The sequence below is a fragment of the Stegostoma tigrinum genome, chromosome 32 (assembly GCF_030684315.1).
Source record: "Stegostoma tigrinum isolate sSteTig4 chromosome 32, sSteTig4.hap1, whole genome shotgun sequence".
NCBI lineage: Eukaryota > Metazoa > Chordata > Chondrichthyes > Orectolobiformes > Stegostomatidae > Stegostoma > Stegostoma tigrinum.
Window position 1 is genome coordinate 19975581 of NC_081385.1, and position 17857 is coordinate 19993437.

At 42.1% G+C, this 17857-nt stretch overlaps 1 pseudogene; it reads left to right on the forward strand.

The window, feature by feature from the left end:
* The first annotated feature begins 961 nt into the window (after positions 1-961).
* On the forward strand, positions 962-12342 carry LOC132206155 (nicotinamide N-methyltransferase-like; annotated as a pseudogene).
* The last annotated feature ends 5515 nt before the right edge of the window (positions 12343-17857 follow it).

A 17857-nucleotide genomic window follows, 5' to 3' on the forward strand; every position in this document is an offset into this window, starting at 1 on the left:
CTGAATGCTGGCAAATGTGACTAGATTACTTCAGGATATCTGGTCAGCATGGACAAATTAGACTGAGGGGTCTGTTTCTGTGCTGTACAACTCTGTGACTAAGATGATGTAAAAGGATTCACTTGTGATGATGAGCTTTCTAAGGGTAAGGTTTTGACTGCATTTTTTGTAGTGTAGTTTGCTTTTCTAAAGAACTGCAGAGAAATTTCATTGTTACAACTGCCTCAGGTTATTGATAACAGGAGTCAACCCAATGGTCAAGGGACACTGTGAGCAAAAGCCTACAGATAACAGCAATACAAGTTGAAACCACGTATGGAATCCTTAGAAAGATTACTCTTTTCGAATAAGTTAAAAAAGCCACTACCTTCTGTCAAAAGAAACTTTGAAGAAGACCAAACATTGTACCTACTAGATAAGGCAACAGTAATGACTGACAGTTATAAGCTGGCCCACAAAATGAAAACTTTTTCTTCTCTTACCCCAATAAATTTAAAAGGGAGAGAGAGTGGGAGAGTGAAAGGAAGGAAAGTAGGTAGGGATATGAGTGGATAGCTGGGAATGCCCAAAGTCTTTTTCCTCAGAAAAAAAGAAAACACTGAAGGCAATGGTGAAAATTGTAGGATTAAGAGCCTTCATTGTTACAATGTGAGCTATATTTATTCAGAATGCTGGAAGGTATGATGGAAGCATGTGAAACCGATGGGGTTCAAATGACTTGAGTTTAGGGAGAGAATTTGAAAGAAAAATTCTACAGATCAAACTGTAGTTTTAATTACAGCTAAGAGACTAGCGGTAGCTGGGTAGTTAAGTAATTACCCATTATGGAATTGATTTACTCCAGGGGAATAATTTGGTTGAAATGAAAATTGTATCTTCACACGTAATCACAGGAAGTCCGAGTGAAGCTTAAGAGACAAATCAGTTACAAGAACAGATTACCACGCATGCACTTTATCGAATGACGCAGTGAGAAAAATGATAGGCTGTTCTTCTGGAATGCCTCCTTCAGTCTTTCTTTTTCCAGCACATTTTCATGCCCTTTGAAATTTAAACAGGCTGGAAACTGTAAACAAATTCTGCATTCAGTCACACACTCCTGCTGAGTATGAAACGGCATTAGATTTTGCTGTAGCCGATTACTATGAAAAATATTTTAACACTCAGACCTACTTGAACAAATGTTACATTTCACCATTCAGTAATCAAGGTGCCAAAGAATTCCTGCTTTTTCTTCTGAAGAATTTGGTAAAAGGCTTTTCCACTAGTGAGGACATTATTTGCTCTAGTTAATCAGACTTCCCTACACGGTTTTGAACAGTAACACTCTAATTTATGAGAATTCAGCTTAAATTATGGTGGGCAGTGATTTAGTTTATTGTTAAGTATGCTGCATGTGTTTTCAATAAAATAGTTTCTGTCGGCACAATGCTAGTAGAAACTGAAAGTGACATCAGCCCCAGCCCCAGTTTATTTTTAGAGATAATGGGAACTGCAGATGCTGGAGAATTCCAAGATAATGAAATGTGAGGCTGGATGAACACAGCAGGCCAAGCAGCATCTCAGGAGCACAGAAGCTGACGTTTCGGGCCTAGACCCTTCATCAGAGCTGATGAAGGGTCTAGGCCCGAAACGCCAGCTTCTGTGCTCCTGAGATGCTGCTTGGACTGCTGTGTTCATCCAGCCTCACATTTTATTATCCCAGTTTATTTTTAGCCTGGTTACTCTGTGAGTGCATTTGAGCCACACAGCCACCTTCCTAATCCCAATCCTCCCAAGGTGACCGGTATTATTTTCCTTAATGAATTTAAAATTATAGAATCAAGAGGTGTTCATTATGACTAGACTCTGTTCTAGGCATTTCTTTAGGTGTGTAAAATTTAGTTAGGCTACATTTGGAATATGCAGTTCTGGTCACCATACTATAGATGAGATGTGAAGTCTTTAAAGAGGATGCAAAAGAAGTTTGCCAGGATGTTGCCTGCATTGGAGTGTATTAACTATAAGGAGAGGTTGGACAAACTTGGATTGTTTTTGCTTGAGTGTAGGAGGCTGAGGAGCAACCTGATAGAAGTATATAATATTATGAGAGACGTGGATAGAGAGATTGTTGGAGTCTTTTTTTCCAGGGAAGTAATGATAAATACAAGGGGGCATAGTTTAAAGTGAGAGTGGAGATGTTTAATGGACATGTGCATAAGGCTGGTTGCTGCCTGGAAAACATTACCAGAGGAGGTGGCAGAAGCACATACAATAACATTGTTTAGAGGGGCATTTAATAAAACATGTGGGCAGGCAGGGAACAGATGGACACAGATTATATGCAGATAGATGGGATTAATTAAGAATAATATCATGGTTGGTATAGGCATGATGGGCTGAAGAGCCTGTTCCTGTGCTGTACTCTATTGTCTATATAGTCGAGAAGTCTCATCTCCATGCAAACGTTTGAAGGTATCAGTGTAAGCTATGCACTGCAGATGAGGAATTTCAACATCCAGGTCATATCTGCTGACATAGCCTTTTCTATTACAGCTGACGGTCATAGCCATTGTTCAATGTTCTAAGAGGACTCTAGTGGTGTTTGTTTTCCCTACACATTCCTTGTCAATCATACTTTTCCAGAGCCTGCATCCCTCCTAAGTCTGGAATTGAAGTCACCAGGGACAATCAGTTTGTCCTGCCTTGGAACTCGTAACAATGACTGATCAAGGCTGGAGTAGAATTCTTCTTTGACCTCATTCATTGCTTCTAGTGTTTGGATATATATACAGATGACTGTGGCATACTGCTTCTGGGTTAAGGAAAGCCAAAAGATCATGAAGTATTTGTCTGTTTCATGGGGCCCACTGAGATGATCAACTCATTTGTTTCCATGGTGATGTTAATCCCACAGTGACAGTGTTCCTCAGGCTTCCTTCTCCACAAGATGTATTCTTCACCTTGCTCTTGGAGCTGACTTGCTCCTGTTCACCATGTCTCATTTAAGGCAGCAACGTCATTATAGTAGCGTCAGAATTCCGGGGCTATGAGAGCAGAGCAATGTTTAGGTTTGTCATTATCCCTATGAGTATCCTGATGTTCCAGGTGCCACACTTCATTTTGAGGAGGTGAAAGTTGCCCGTGTCTGTATGCCTTTAACATGGGGTCATTACACACTGACTATCACACAGGCCTGACAGACCAATGTCTTCATCTGATGGAAGGGATGGCCATGGCGATTGGAGGCCAGTCTTCATGGCATGGATAGGGACTAACTTGTACATAGTTACATTGTTACCTCTAAACACCTGTGCCATCCTAGGAGCCCACAGTTCTGCTTGTTTGTGTGTTGGTGTTGAAGGGAGAGGGTGTTACACATCAATTATAAAGTATAAAACGGTAATTTCCGAAAAGGTTCATTGCTGCCATAGCAGCCTGAATGCTTTACAAATGGCCAATTAGATCATTCCCTTGTGCCAATGCCACTTTTTAATTCCGAGCATCACATTTCAAAGCGTAGGCTTTGGGACAGAACATCCCATAGACTGCTGCTCGAACTTTCCAGCTCTACCTATCTTCTAAGACAAAAGTAGAAATTGCCGCAAAAGCCCAGCAGGCCCAGCAGCATTTGTGGAGAGAAATCAGAGTTAACAGACCGAGTTTGAGTTGAGGAGATCCTCAAAATGCCCAGGACGGGTCACCCTGGATTAGAATTCTTCTTTCCCTCATTCATTGCATCTAGCGTTTGTACCCCTGCCTTGGTACTTTGAATATCTCCTCAACTGAGACTCGGTCCTCCTTGTGAATCACGTTGAGCACATCTCTCAGCACATAACCTGTTACCACCTCAACACAATGGGGTTGAAAAGGCCATTTGACAGCTAACAGCCAAAAAAGGCTATCAGTGCATACAGAACCCACCTGAATAGAAGCACAAATACCTGACTTAATTTTCTTCATCTAGAAGGAGGCAAGCATCACAATGGATCACCTCACTGCTCACCTAATCACAGTTTTTTTTACTCCAATGCTATCTACTGACAGATTCTCTAGTGAATACAAATGAGGTATTGCGGATGCCAGAAATCTGAAACAAACACTGAGAATGCTGGAGAAATTCAGCAGGCCGAGCAATGTCTGTGGAGGGAGAAATAAAGTTTACTGAAGGGATTGAAGAACAGCCACCCTGGACTCAAAACGTTAACTCTGTTTCTCTCACCATAGTTACTACCAGACCTTCTGAGATTCCCCAGTGAGCCCATCAGCAGTAAACACAGACAGAACAATCCTACATTGCCCTGATGGCTTACCCTCAAGATTCACTTTCATTTGGCAATTTAGAGCTTAAGGCAACAAATTTACCTGAGTCTTTTGTGTATTTTGAGAATTAATTGCGAGTAACAGGTGAAGCAGAGAACAAGCACTAGGCCCAATGGTAACATTTAAATCCTATCAAAATTTGGAATGAAACACTAAGCTAATGGTGATCATGTAACCGCTGCTGATTGTCATTAAAACCTATCTGGGTCACTGATATCCTCCAGGGAAGGAAATTGCCATTCTTACCTGGCCTGGCCTCTAGATCCACAGCAATGTGGTTGATTTTTGGGCAATGAGGCTTGAGCAATAAATGTTGGCCCAGCCAGTGATGACCACGTCCTGTGAATAAATAAAAATAGATTGCTACTTTTCCACACCCTGGTGAGCCAGATTATATTGTCTTCAAGGCCCTTGAGGGTACATTTCCTCCATCTGGACTTCTCAGACTCAGGGGGCTTCTGCACTGTCCAGATGATTCTCTCCTTCACCTCTAACCTGCTCCAACACCCCATCATCCATACTCTCGACACTGCTGTTTTTGTTGCTCTTGCTCCTCCCACGGTGTAGCTCACCACTCAAGGGCTCCTGCTTCTCTGTCAATTGCTACGCCCTCTCTTCCACCTGGTGGCTTATCTGTCACCGGGGGTGGAGGTGACAGAAAATACCATCCTCGACAGCCATCTGGGATGCCCGGCTCCTACCCCAAAGAGGGATACCCCATAGAAGGCTGTGTCCAACATCAAGTCTTATGCCACTGCCTGAAACCAGGAGCTGGAGTCAGCATGACACTCCATGGCTCTATCATCACATGGAACTGAGAGTAGTGGGAATGGAATGAGAAGAGGACTCTGATTTTTGCTTGCAATCTTAGAGAGTCAGACATTAATTCAGAAATCACCCCAAGAGTTGTTTTTTCACTTACTTGCATTGTGTGATGCCGCTATCTTTTTCTATTTAATGACTCGTGTTTGAATTATTCCAGGTCCAAAATTCCAGACACTGGTTGAAGTTACACGTGGTCCTTGCCTTCATCGTGCTCTCTGTGCCTCGTAGTACGTGGAGGAAATTATTTTGTTGGATTTTCTTTCCAACAATCGTTGGGAGATAGACCTATGGTTTCAAAATGATCCAGCAGCTTATGGCTGGAGCCCAATTGCAAAACTTGTGTGTGAACAGGTAAAAACTAAATAGCTTATTTCAAAAGGGGGTAAAAAGGCTATCCTCTGCTTTATATACACAGCTCATTGTGCTACTGAGTATGGCAGGAAAATCACAGACTTGATCACCAAACTGCACTGCATTCCTGATCTCATCCGGTGTGTGAGTTTATCCAAATCACTCCGTTAAGTTGAAAATTTAATTTCAGAAATTAGCTGTTCAGACTAACACAGGAACAGATCAAACTATGACAGGGCAAAATCACTTTGACTAGAATTGGAAACCATTGTACTTAAGTTTCTTTTGGATAGAATCACAGTGTGGAAGCAGGCTGTTCAGCCCATGACTCCACACCTATCTTTTGAAGAGCATCCTGCCCAGATCCACAACCCTATTTTACAACTCTGCATTTCCCATGGCCAACCTACCTAACCTGCACATCTTTGGACTTTGAGTGGAATCCGGACCATCTGGCGGAAACCCACACAGACAAAGGGAGAATGAGATCCCTGGCACTGTGAGGCAATAGGGCTAACCACTGAGCCACCATGTCACCAACTTGCATTTTGATAATAGCTGGGTGCCCTTAAGCCTGAAACACAGGTTGGTATGCTGGTACAGCAAGTAATCAGGTATGCTAACACAATGTTATAGTGTATTGCAAGGGCAGTTGACTGCAACAGTAGGGAGATAATACTTCTGTTTAACAGGTGAGACCACATCTGGGGTAATATGTACAGTACTGGTCACCTTACTTACGGAAGGATGTTAATGCATTGGAAGCAGTTCAGGGAAGGTTTACTAAAATACCTGGAATGAGCAGATTGCTTTATGAGAAAAGCCTAGTCAGGTTAGATCTGTGTTCTCTGGAGTTTAGAAAAATCAGTGGGGGTTTTGTTGAAACAAAAATACAGAGCAGATTTGACCAGGAGCAGTTTGAAAGGATGTTTCTTCCCATGGGATATTCCATAATTAGGGATTACAGTGTAAAACTAAAGAGGTACCCATTTAAGACACAGATGATAAAATGTGAGGCTGGATGAACACAGCAGGCCAAGCAGCATCTCAGGAGCACAAAAGCTGACGTTTCGGGCCTAGACCCTTCATCAGAGCAATGCTCTGATGAAGGGTCTAGGTCCGAAACGTCAGCTTTTGTGCTCCTGAGATGCTGCTTGGCCTGCTGTGTTCATCCAGCCTCACATTTTATTATCTTGGTATTCTCCAGCATCTGCAGTTCCCATTATCTCTAAGACACAGATGAGGTTTTTTTTCCTCAGAGGGTTGTGAGTTTTAGAATTCCCTGCCTTAAAAGGCAGTGGAGCAGAATTTTGACATATTGTTAAGTATAGGTAGTTAGTTTCTTAATAAGCAAGATGCTGAAAGATGATCAGGGATAGGCAGGAATGTAGAGTTAAGGTTAAAATCAGACCAACCTCAGCCTTAATGAATGGGGTAGCAGGCTTGAAGGGCTGAGTGGCCTACTCTTGTTCCTTGCAATTAGGGACTCATTCCTTTCAAACTTTCTCAATTCCCCGTATTAGAAGCATGACCTTCCTTCTTACACTATTCAATCTGTTCCAAAATCTTCATTCATGGGAACATGGAAACAAGGGATCATTTAGATTCTCAAACCTGTTCCACCATGCAATTCGAACATCATTGACATATGGCCTAAATACATATACTCATCTATGCCCCACTGTAACAGCAAGGCACAGAAAGAACAACTACAGAAAAACACTTCATTTGTGCCATCGTCACACATACAAGAATGTTCACAGGACTCATTCAAGGTCATCCAACTGTCAAATATCATCAGCAAGTTTAGCCCTTCAGCCCATCATATACAATCCACCCCCGATGATATTTGACAGCCCATGTTACAATTGCAGATGCAGAGGCAAATCAATGACACCCGCGCAATAACGTGTAAGAATAAGTAACCAATAAATAAGTAAGTCAAACATTTCTATTTTGATTCATGCACAACATACCTAGTTTGTCCTTTCTCTAGGATGACCCACGTTTTTTAAAGTTACTTGATGATTCGTTCTAAATATTTGATATATCCCTAAGTAAATTTGCTCAAATTCAATATTCTGTTTACTCCCTTAAGCCACTAACCATTTTCATGCATTGAAATCTTTGAGGCTGTATGCATGCACTTTATCATTTCCCAGATTCCCCTTAAATTTTGGGAAACTATTCAATTTAAATCTTTCAGCTTATCAGGGAATGTGAGTTTTATTATACTGTTTGTCAATGCTATGCTTAAGTGTATCCATCCTCAGTGGTTTTGAGATTCCTAACACACATTACAATTGATATTTCCACAGCAAAATCTGTTATTGATGAAGGATTTGATGGGGTGAGGGTGCCTCATCCATCACTGTGTTGTGGCATTGAAATTTTACAAATATGCTCAGCCGTCAGTGTCTCCAATTTCTAAAAAAAAGTGCTCCATCTATTCCACTTCAAGCAGAATGGGTTAATTAGTGTTAATGTATTATGGATTCAAAAAGTGTGTGGGACATAAACTCCTGTACATAATTATGATATTCACCTCTCCTCCTACTTGAAGGAAGGAACATCCCACTCCTTTGTTAAATTTACTTTTCCTAAATCCCTTGACAACAGGGAGTTGCATTTTCAACATTCCAATGTCCCTGTCACTTGGATATTAACAATGAATCAATCTTATCATTGGGAATTAAAGATTCTCTCAGGTTAAAACAGTATTTGGAAGTTCACTCTGGCCGGAAGATGAAATTCCAAACAAGGTAATTTCTGGGGTTAAAATTTACTCACGTCCAAACTCAACACAGAGCCAACTCCAAAGGTAAATTTTTACTAAGTTTTACAAAACAAATTTTTGAAATAACATTTTGCAGATGTGTCGCTTCACACAACAACTGATGGTTTCTTCAGAGAACATTACATTAACCATATATATTCCACACAAGTAAAGGCTGACAACACAATTTCAAATCATCAGACGTTTCCAAATTGCAAATTTAAACTTCAAAGTATCCCCAGATCTCAAGCTCCAGGGAACAAAAAGACACAAATTGAACAAGATGACATTTAGCAACCAAAGCAAAAAGATGCATTCAAACCAGGCCACAAAGAGTTAATACTCTGTGAGGTTCAGTGCACTTGCACAGCGCAGAAACCTGGCCTGAGTTCCCTCTTTTTCCAGTTATAACTGACCCCATCCTTTCAGAGGTCTTGACTGTGCTAATAACTAAGCTACAGATATGAATCCAGAGTCTACCACATTCCACGCTGGAATACGGAATGTCTCTGGAGCATCAGGTTGCTTTTTCCTTCTCTTAAACATTTTCCCAAACCCCATTCTCTTCCCCAAAAGTGTCTTGGATCACAGTGAGAATTCAAGTGGCTCTTTTGGATTCAGGTAAATCTAATTGAGAAAAGACTTGACAACGGCAATTTGTTTAAAGTGGGTGCTTATTAAGTAATAATAATGATAATAGTAAGAGTAAAAAATGGAAAAGAAAGAAAATTAGTCTCATGCCCTTCTGCCCATCGGGAACCCCTCGATTGAAGGCTCTCTTGGAGGCTAAGGTTCATTCGTAGCACCGTTCATGATTCCGGTCTGAGGTGAAGTCCAGCAACTTGGAATAAAACTCTGTCTCTCTCTCTCATACACAGTGTAACAAAGAGCAAGGCACAGAAAAAACAACTACAGAAATACACATTGACTGCGCCATCTTCCCACATAAGGGAATGATCATGGGACTCATTCAAGGTCATGCAGCTGTTGAATATCATTAATAAGTTTAGCCGTTCAGCCCATCCTATATACATAGTTTCAGCTGACGTTGTTTCGTATTCTCTGTTTACTTTTAATTTATTTTTCACGAGATGTTGTCCTTACTAGGCCTGAACTGAGAGCTGTCACTTGCTCTTGAGAAGGTGGCCATGAACCACACTTTACAAGTGCGGCAATGCATACGATGAGGGTACACCCACAGTGCTGCTTGGGGAGGAGCTCTAAGATTAAACCCACCTAAAATGAAGGGTAAGAGATATAGTTTCAAGTCAGGCTACTGTATGACTTGGGGGAGACTTGGAGGTGATAATGTTCCAATGACTTTGCTGCTCTTATCCTTCTGGCTGGTAGAGGTCCTGAGTAGAAGAAGTGCTGCTACAGTACATTATGTCGATGGTACACAGTGCTACCACTCTTCATCAGTGGGCGTAGGAAATGTATTCTTGGTGGATGTGTTACCAGTAAAGTAGGCTTTTATGTCTTGGATGGTGTCAATCTTCTTGAGTTTGTTGGAATTGCACCCATCAGTTAGGTGGAGGGTATTCCATCATACCCTTACCACGTACGTTACAGGCAGACTTTGAGGAGTCTGGAGGTGAATTACTCATATAGATATTAACCTAAATTTTGCTGGGTTAGCTGAAATGGAATTAAATGAAATTGAATGAAATGAAGGAAAAAGCATATGAAGCCTGGTGATGACATAATGATTAAAAAATTCATTGAATTAGTGTTTACATGTTTTGCAAAAGCAATATGTGCGGACTGAACTGTCACAGTAACTTGGAAAAGCTGAAGTCATATTTCAAAGGAGACAAAATGAATCAGATGTGATCATGTAGACTATTATCTGCTGGTTTTGTGTTTGTCATAGAATTGTGCTGTGTAAATATCATACAGTTTATTGGATGGCATAAAGCAAGACCAAGCTAAAGGTGAGGTCAAATTTCATTAAATGCAAGAGATATGCTTCTTTCCAAAGAGATAGAAGCAAATCCTAATGGGTTAATTGATCAAACCTGTTAGGAAGTCATAATACATTTGTGAATCCAAAGTGAACATTTGCTGGCGACTAGCCAATGTAAACATTTGAATGTAGAACTTCTTTATATAGAAAAATTATTAGGAAGAAATGCTTGGCTCACAGCATTATTACATAGCTCAGGGACGAAGGTCATTTGATCAACTATAAAAGTAGAGATGGACCAGGAAGATCACTTGTTCTGTTCCGATCTTTGGACATGTCACATAAAGGGGCGCACTTGTGATTGTAAGCATTGCATGGGTAAGAACTTTTTTGCAGTACTTTTTGCAGTGTACTTTGCTTTAATAGAGGACACTGGGTATATTCGGTATTTTAGAATTGTCTTGTGTTATTGATATCCAGAGTAACCCAATTGACAAAGGAAAGTGGAAATAAAAAAGCCTACACTCACCTCAGAGCTCCCAATCTCTGGCCTGCTTTTGTTGTCACAGATGGGTTATCTAGTTATACCACTGGTCAAGGACAACCTCCAGGATGTTGATCGTTGGGAATTTAGTTATGACAACGCCATCAAGTATCTAGGGATTATGGTTGCATTCCCTCTGGTTGAACGCTAACCCTAATTCCTTTACAACAGCCTCCTGAACAGTTTCTCTCCAAATTCACTGTATCTACATTTCAAAACCCCAAATGTCTCCCTTTGGCTTTCCAATCATCATAACATTTTTGTTCCTTTCCATTTGTCCATATGTCTTTGACAAACAATTATTCATGCTTTGTCACATCTGGCTGCATTATATAAAGCACAATTGGGTCTTGGTCTCCTCTGCCAAACTTGCATACTACTCAACATGCTCTCCTGTAAATTATCTTCTTTATATTTTCCAAACAAGCTGTTCAGAAATGTTATTACACACCTCTATAGCAGGTGGGACTTGAAACCAGGCCTCCTGACTCAGAAGTAGCAAATTCTTTTCTAAAGTCCCTCTCCTCATCTCCTCCAGCCTAACCTCTAACAAACAATGTGAGAAACACTTTAATGCTTTGTCATTATGATTGAGACCATCTGTTTAGCTTCCTCAGACAATATCCTCTCTTTCTCCAGCCAACAAGGTCAAACTTGCTCTAAAACTCCCAGACTCACATTTCCGTTTTGTGTCATTCCTCACCTCATGCCTTTGCATGAGATCTGCTGAAATTATTGTTTTCCTCAGAAACAACCCTAGGTTCTCTGTTTTTGTAAACTATTACCAAGCCTCCAAGCCACCATTCCTCCACTTAATCCATGATCTTTTTGTTCAAATGGAACCTGCAACACATTTCAATACCTCCAAACAGATTTCCAATTCTGTCATAGCACTGAAACAGATCTCAAAATCACAATGAAATTCATGGTGTGATCATGATGAGCAATCTCTCCTCATTCTTCTCAGCTGTCTAGAGCCCTGTTACATGGTTGACCGTATTATCCTTCACCACTTCTGCTCCATCCTCCAGCTGAGTGGAATTATCCTTGTCAGGTTTTGTTCTTATCCAGGTTGAAATGCACCTAACTGATATTATTGTAAAAACATTTACAATTAGTATGGATTTTGATATTGTCCATCCATTATTGCACATCAGCCATTAGAAATCCTTTTCAAATACAGTCACCACTCTAGTTTCGTTATAGGGCCACTTCTCAATAGGGTACATGTCAAAATAAGCAAAACAAAATGTTGGACTATATAATATAGATTAATTCCTTTCACACGGAATACAATGCATTCGAAGCTCTATAGAATCATGTCTCAGTAACTGAGTTTGTATGTTTCAGGGGAAAATGGGCAGATAAAGAAAAGAAACTAAGAAATTCTTACAAGCAAGTTCTGAAGTGTAACATTCATGAATGTAACCCTCTTTATCCAGTGGAATTGGAAGCTGTAGAATGTCTGGTGAACTCCTTCTGCCTGGAGGTTGTTACTAAGGATAAAACAGTTTATTGCACTGTAGAAATGTAATCTCTATGTTAAGACCAGGTGGGATGTTCATTATGATTGGTGTCTCTCACAAGACCATTTACATGGCTAGTGAGCGCAAATTTCAATTTGTAACTTTTGCTTAGTTCTGTTTCGAAAACATTTTTAAGGAGGCTGGCTATGAGATAGAGCAGTTAGAAATGTTTGCTGACCCAAAATCATTCATCATTATTGCAGACATTGAATCAGTTTGTTTTCTGGTTGATTGCAAGGTTAAGAATGCTTATTTCTGTATCTCTGTTGTAACTGCTGCAGATCTATTCTGCTCAACATTGACTAAAGAAGCAAGAATAAAAATACAGGAACAAAAACAAAATTTCTGGCAAAGCTCAGCGGGTCTGGCAGCATCTGTGAAGAAAAAAATCAGAGTTATCATTTCAGGTCCGGTTACCTTCCTGAGAACTGATGGTGGCTAGGAAAACAGCAGTTTATATGAAGAAAATAGAGAGGGGGTGGGGTAGGGGATAAATGAGGGGATAGAGCCTGAAGAGAGAGAAGAACAGTTGGACAGACAAAGGAGTTGATAACAATCAGGCTGGGAGGATGAGTAATGTTAATAGGGACTGTTAGTGACTAACAATAGGGGGTGTGTAGTGGCAGGCGGTGTGGTAACAAGGCGTGGTGTGTGGAGTGGGGGATTGGTACATGGGAGAGTTTAGGCCCAAAAATTATTGAACTTGATATTGAGTCCGGAGAGCTGCAGGGTCCCCAAGACGAAAATAAGGTGTTGTTCTTCAAGCTTGTGCTGAGCTTCACTGGACCACTGCAGCAAACCTGAGACAGAGATGTTGGCCAGGGAACAGGGTGGTACATTAAACTGGCAGGCAACAGGTAGTTCAGGGATAACAAGGTGTAAAGCTGGATGAACACAGCAGGCCAGGCAGCTTCAGAGGAGCAGGAAAGCTGACGTTTCCGGTCTGAACCTTTCTGAAGGGTCCAGACCCGAAACGTCAGCTTCCCTGCTCCTCCGATGCTGCCTGGCCGGCTGTGTTCATCCGGCTTTACACCTTGTTATCTCAGATTCTCCAGCATCGCAGTTCCTACTACCTCTTACGTTGTTCAGGGTCATCTCTTCCTACCAGAACATAGATGTTCTGTGAAGTTGTCACCCAGTCTACACTTTGTTTCTCCAATGTAGAGGAGACCACATTGTGAGCAGCGAAAGTAGGAGACTAGATTCTTGGAAGTGCAGGACCTGAAGGGTATGTTTGGGCCCTTGGATGCTGGAGAGGGAGGAGGTAAATGGACAGGTGTAACACCTTTGCCGGTTACAGGGGAAGTTGCCATACAGCTGTGGTGGAGTGTTGAGGGTGAAGGAAATGTGGACCAGGGTGTCCCAGCTGAAAGCAGACAAAGGAGGGGAGGGGAATATTTATCTAGTGGTGGCATCTTGTTGGAGGTGGTGGAAATGGCACCTGATGATCTTCTGGACGTGGATCCTGGTGAGATGTTAGGTAAGGACAAGGGGAACCCTATTGCTGTTGTGGGAGGGAAGAGAAGGTGTAAGGGCGGAAGTGTGGGAGATGGGTCAGAGCCGGTTGAGGGCCCTGTCAACTCAGAGCTGGGGAATCCTTGGTTGAGGAAGAAGGTGGACATTTTGGAGGCTTCCTTGTTGAAATTGGCCTCATCTGAACTTATATGATGGAGACGGAGGAACTGAGAGAATGGGATCGAGTCTTTACAGGAAGCAGGGTGTGAGGATGTTTGGCTCAGATAGCTGTGGAGTTAATGGGTTTATAGTGATATTATTGACCAGTCTATTGCCAGAAATGGAAACAAATGTCAACAAAGGGAAGAGAGGAGTCAGAGATGGAAAGTGAGGGCAGGGTGGAAATTGGTGAGAAAAAATTGATGAAGTTTCCAACTCCAAATGAGAGAGGGAAGCAGCACCGATGATATCATCGATATATCGGAGAAAAAGTTGCGGATGGTGGCCAGAATAGGACTGGAACAAGGAATGTTCCACATACCCCACAAAGAGACAGACATAACTAGGGCCCATGTAGGTATCCAGGGCAATCCCTCTTACCGGAAGAAAATGAGAGGAGTTAAAAGGGAAGTTGTTGAGGGCGAGGACAAGCTTAGCCAAGCAGAGGAGGATGGTGGTGGGTGGGGATGGTTCAGGTCTTTGTTCCAGGATGAAGCGGCGAGCCTACCACCATCCTGGTGGGGAATGGACGTGTGAAAGGGTTGCATGTCCATGGTTTAAAAAAAGTATAAAAATACATTATAACGGCGGCACGGCGGCTCAGTGGTTAGCACTGCAGCCTCACATCGCCAGGGACCCGGGTTCGATTCCCACCTCGGGCGACTGTGTGGAGTTTGCACATTCTCCCCGTGTCTGCGTGGGTTTTCTTCGGGTGCTATAGTTTCCTCCCATAGTCCAAAGATGTGCAGGTTAGGTGGATTGGCCATGCTAAATTGTCCGTAGTGTGTGTTCAGGGGTGTGTGGGTTTTGGGGGGATGGATCTGGGTGGGATGCTTCAAGGGGCGGTATGGACTTGTTGGGCCAAAGGGCCTGTTTCCACAATGTAGGGAATCTAATCTAATCTAAACCAAATCAAAAACCTGCTTTATTAATTATTGATTTCATTTAGTTTCGTCGGTTGCATTCACACTTCTGAAACATAAAGGTTGTAAATTCAATGGAGCTTGATGAGGCCTGACACTCCAGTCCTTTTTAAGGTGTGTCATTCTCTAACCCTGTGTTGACCTTCAGCTGAGATAGGTTGTCAACTGTGGCTACATTCCTCAGATTCTTGCCTCTGACTTGAACATTTTACATTTAGAAATTCACACCAAGCATCTCAGCAAAAGTCCAGGCTCACAATTCGGTGCAAAAGTGAGAGAATGCTGTATTGCTGGAGGTGCTGACTTTCAAACAACATATTCAATCATGTTGTTCAGAAATCCATAAAACTCAAAACAGTATTTACATTCTTTTGTCTTTACTTAATGAGTTTCACACTGCATTACATACATATTCAACTCAGAATAATGGGGGCTTCTAGGTTCTTCACTTACTCCCAGCATCCAAATATGTTAATGGTTTCCAGGTAGAGCACAGGAAGATATGGGTGGGGTCAGTCAAATAGCTGGTAGCCATTTTGGAAATCTTTGTTGATATGGTGTCACTAGCAGGACCAGTTGCTAATACATAAAGTATTTGCCTGCTTCCCATCTCAAAATGGAGTCATCTTCTCATTCCCCTTGCAGCCTCAGTGATGTCACCAAGGCTACAGAACTCCTATTTCTCTGATTGGACTGGAAGCAAAGAGAGACAATGGACCCAATGACAGCCAATCAGGAGATCAGCATCAGGAAGGATCTGCTGCGGTCCCACTGTTCACTTGCACAGACATGAGGCTCACTTTAGGTTCCAACATTCCAAGTTCTCTTCTAAGTAAATTCAAGATGAAGTTATTCCTTACCCAGTCTGTTTAACCTGTTAAACAACTTAGCAGAAAAATTGTCTCTCTCAATTTTAAAAACAACAATAATCTTATCATAAAAATAGACATAAATAGACATAAACAGCATCAGCCTGTAAGAAATCATCACCTAATTTCATGAGATTTCCACTATGATTACAATAAAACCTTGCAGAATCTGTTTTGAATTGGTGATGGCTTACATTTGGCTAAACAAATCTTAATGAAAATTAAAATGCTCAGGAACATAATTCAGGACAAAATGTATTTCATTGATTTCCATAGTATTCTGTTTGCATTTGCCGCTTTGGGCAGTTTGACAAAAATGCTACCAAGAAAAGTGCTGATTCATCTCCTCTCTGAAGAATATGAGACTGAAAGAGCTGAAGAAAAATTAAGATTACCTTTCTAGCTGTAGGAGACTTCACTCTAGATGTATCACCCATTGATATTAAATCCCTGCCATAACTAGTCTTATATTTACCTTTTCTCACCATTTGAGAGAAAATTTTCAAAATATATTCATGTCGGCAAGCTGATCACTAATGTTATTTTTCCTCAAAATAAACTGCCAACACCGCCAAGTATGCAATTCCTTTTAACAAAGTGTGAAGCTGGATGAACACAGCAGGCCAAGCAGCATCTTTGGAGCACAAAAGCTGACGTTTTGGGCCCAGACTCTTCTTCAGAAAAGGGGGAGGGGGAGACGGTTCTGAAATAAATAGAGAGAGAGGGGGAGGCAGATCGAAGATGGATAGAGGAGAAGTTAGTAGGAGAGGAGACAGACAAGTTAAAGGGGTGGGGATGAAGCCAGTAGAGGTGAGTGTAGGTGGGGAGGCAGGGAGGGGATAGGTCAATCTGGGGAGGATGGACAGGTCAAGGGGTAAGATGAGGTTAATAGATAGGAAATGGGGGTGCGGCTTGAGGTAGTAAGAGGGGATAGGTGAGAGGGCGAACAGGCTAGGGGCGGTGGGGACGAGCTGGGCTGGTTTCGGGATGCAGTGGGGAGAGGGGAGACTTTGAAGCTTGTGAAATCCTAATTGATACCATTGGGCTGCAGGGTTCCCAAGCGGAATATGAGCTGCTGTTCCTGCAACCTATGGGTGGCATCGTTGTGGCACTGCAGGAGGCCCAGGACGGACATGTCGTCTAAGGAATGGGGGTTGAAATGGTTTGCGACTGGGAGTTGTTTATTGCGAACTGAGCGTAGGTGTTCTGCAAAGTAGTCCCCAAGCGTCCACTTGGTTTCCGCAATGTAGAGGAAGCCACAACGGGTACAGCAGATGCAGTATACCACATTAGCAAATGTGCAGGTGAACATCTGCCTGATGTGGAAAGTCTTCTTGGGTAACAAAGTGTGAAGCTGGATGAACACAGCAGGCCAAGCAGCATCTTTGGAGCACAAAAGCTGACATTTCGGGCCTAGACCCTTCATCAGAGAGAGGGATGGGGAGAGGGTTCTGAAATAAATAGGGTGAGAGGAGGAGGTGGGCCCAAGATAGATAGAGGAGAAGATAGGTGGACAAGGGAGTTGCAGTGGGAGAGAGATTTCCTGAGGTTGGTCCGGAGGGTAACTTCTTCAGGTTAAGCATTCCTGGAAGAGGCTTCGCAGTGAGGTGAAAATTGTGATCAGAGATAATGGGAACTGTAGATGCTGGAGAATCCAAGATAACAAAGTGTGAAGCTGGATAAACACAGCAGGCCAAACAGCATCTCAGGAGCACAAAAGCTGATATTTTGGGCCTAGACATTTCATCAGAGAGGGGGTGGGGAGATGGTTCTGAAATAAATAGGGAGAGAGGGGGAGGCAGACCGAAGATGGATAGAGGAGACTGCAACTCTCTTGTCCACTTATCTTCTCCTCTGTCCATCTTCGAAGATGCTGCTTGGCCTGCTGTGTTCATCCAGATCCACACTTTGTTATCTCGGATTCTCCAGCATCTGCAGTTCCCATTATCTGATACAATTCCCTTTGCTTTGTCTCTCTTGCTATTTTATCCTCAAGTTTATTGGCACCATCAAAATTTACAGATGAAATGAAATTTTATTTACGCTTTGTTTGACAGCATTCTGTAGATTTTAACTTGTAATCTTTGTAGTTAATAATGTCTACTGCCAGTTTAATGTCTGTCAGGAGTTCTACTGTGGTCTGCTGGGCCAGATGGGGGAA